This window comes from Wolffia australiana, chromosome 9 (genome assembly GCF_029677425.1).
Source record: "Wolffia australiana isolate 7733 chromosome 9, ASM2967742v1".
NCBI lineage: Eukaryota > Viridiplantae > Streptophyta > Magnoliopsida > Alismatales > Araceae > Wolffia > Wolffia australiana.
The window spans coordinates 16061325-16064254 of NC_135843.1; positions in this window are offsets into that span (position 1 = coordinate 16061325).

Sequence of the window (2930 nt, forward strand, 5' to 3'; positions counted from 1 at the left end):
CCCTATCCCGCTCTCTCTCTCTCTCCCTCCCTCTCTCTCCCTCTCCCTCTCTCTCTCTCTCTCTCTCTCTTCCTCTCTCTCCCTGTCCCGCTCTCTCTCTCTCCCTATCCCGCTCTTCCTCTCTCTCTCTATCCCTCTCTTCCTCTCTCTCCCTATCCCGCTCTCTTTCTCTATCCCTCTCTTCCTCTCTCTCCCTCTCCCGCTCTCTTTCTCTATCCCTCTCTTCCTCTCTCTCTCTCCCTATCCCACTCTCTTTCTCTATCCCTCTCTTCCTCTCTCTCTCCCTATCCCGCTTTCTCTCTCTACATATCTCTCTCTCCCTATGCCCCTCTTTCTCTCTATTCCTCTCTACCTCTCTCCCTCCTTATCCGGCTCTCTCTTTCTCTCTATTCCTGTCTACCTCTCTCTCTCCTTATCCCGCTCTCTCTTTCTCTCTATTCCTCTCTATCCGCATTCCTCTCTGTCTCTCTATCCGGCTCTTTATCTTTATCCCTCTCTCGCCTTATTCCGCTCTCGTTATATCTCTCTCCCCTTATTCCTCTCTGTCTCTCTCATCTCTTCTTTCCTTGCTCAAAACTTGCCCATTTTTTTTCCTCTCAAATGAACAGGTAAACAATAGCGAAATAGGGGTTTTTATCATTCAGACCTGCGTTGTAAGATAAACTATTGGCTCTTGGGGCGGCAACATCTCTGAAGATATCTTCCTCCCTCCTTTCTCATCTCCTATTAACTTGTTCAATATCTATTTTTCTTCCACTGACATGAACAGGTAAAAAGAAGACAAAACCAAAGAAAAAAAAGAAGAAAGCAGAAATATGATGATCGTAAGGATATTCCTTAATCATACCACCGTTGAAAAATAAACGATTGGCTGCAACTCCTTAGCGCATTTCTTCCTCTGTCTCATCTCTTCTTTTATTTTTAAATACCTATGTATATTCTTTTCATCCTCTTACATGAACCGGAAAGAATAGGGAAAACAAAAGTGAAAATAAGGGAACAGAAATATGATAATCATAGTGCTATTCCTTAATCGGGCTGCTACTATAAAATAAGCGATTACCTGACTCGGTACGTTAACACCTTTGAAGATTTCTCTCCCTTCCTCTCTCTCGCTCGCTCTATCTCTATCTCTCTCTACATATATACATATATATATATATATATACATATATATATGTATATATATCTTCGTGTCTTTTGAATACCCATGTATATTCTTTCCTTCCTCACATGAACGAAATAGAAAGAGAGAGATCTTCAAAGGTATTGCCGCACATAGTTTTGCTGTCTTCTTTCATGTATTCTGTTTTTCTATTTCGTACCTGTTCATGCAACATGATGAAAAGAATATACAAAGGTGCTGAAAAGGAAAAGACGAGATGAGAGAAAGAAATGTTCAAACGTGTTGACATACCAAGTCAAAAGTTACTCGTTCATTTTACAACGCCGGTCTGAAAGAGGTAAAGAATAAAGTAAACGAAAGTGATAAAAAAGAAGAGAGCAGCTGTATGATAATCGTAGGATCTTCCTTAGTCAAACCAGCGTTTGTAAGGCAACACGTTTGAAGATCGCTCTCTCCCTCATCTTTCATATCTTATTGTCTTTTTGAAAACCCATGTATATTTTTCTTCTTCCTTTCACATTAACAGGTAAGAAGAGAAAACGAATAAGAAGAGAGGAGAAACTATTCGCTGACTTAGTCACCATTACATCCTCACCCTCCATCTCTAATTTCTGTCCATCACACCTCTCTTTTTATTTTCTCTCTCTCTCTCTATCTACATCCGTGTTTTCCTTTCCTAACAATTGAACAAAGCAAGAAAAGAGGAAAGAGAAAAGAAGATCGGAGAGATACGATCACGGAAGGCTTTCCTCGTTCCGACTGCAATCATGTGATAAACTGTTAAACAGCAACTTTGAAGATCTCTCTCTATCTTCCTCTTCTCTCACCAATTGTAGCCTAAAATGCTGCCTACGATCCGAGCTCTTCTCGATCTCTATCGCTATCTCTATCTCTATCTCTCTCTATCTATATCTATATCTCTATCTCTATCTCTCTCTCTGTCTATGTCTATGTCTCTGTTTCTATCTCTATCTCTATCTCTATCTCTATCTAGATCTCTATCTCTATCTCTGTCTCTGTCTATGTCTCTGTTTCTATCTCTATGTCTATCTCTATTTCTATCTCTATCCCTATCCCTATCTCTATCTCTATTTCTATCTTTATCTCTATCTCTATCTCCATCTCTATCTCTATCTCTCAATATCTCTAGAGCGAAGTATGACCTCGAAATAAACAACTTCCGCGCGTGATTCGAACGAAATGGGAGAAATAAGAGCGAAATTAATGGCGAAGACTCTTTCTTCTGAGGGCTCGTCGATGTTGCCACTTGCGCATCGGCCATAAATGGGTGTAGTTAAAGAAGATCTCAACCGAAGGTGCGATTCAGTAACTGCACCGTTGAGCGTTCCATTCCATGTCCGCCTGATGTTAACGTCTCTCTCTCTCTTCTCTTCTTTCTTCTCTTCTCTGTCTTCTCTTCTCTGTCTTCTCTTCTCTGTATTATCTTCTCTGTATTCTCTTCTTTGTTCTCTTCTCTCCGTCTTCTCTTCTTTATTCTCTTATCTCTGTCTTCTCTTCTTTCTTCTCTTCTCTCTCCTCTTCTCTCTCTTCTTCTCTCTTCTCTTTTCTCTCTTATACTCTCTCGCTCCTCCTCTCTCTCTCTTTTTCTCTCTTATACTGTTTCCCTCTTCTTCTCTCTCTCTTCTTTCTCTTGTACTCTCTCCCTCTTCCTCTCTCTCTCTTTTCGTCTCTCCCGTATACTCTCTCCCTCCTCTTCTCTCTCTCTTTTTCTCTATTATACTCTTTCCCTCGTCTTCTCTCTCTCTCCTCTCTATTGTACTCTCGCCCTCTTCTCGTCTCTCCC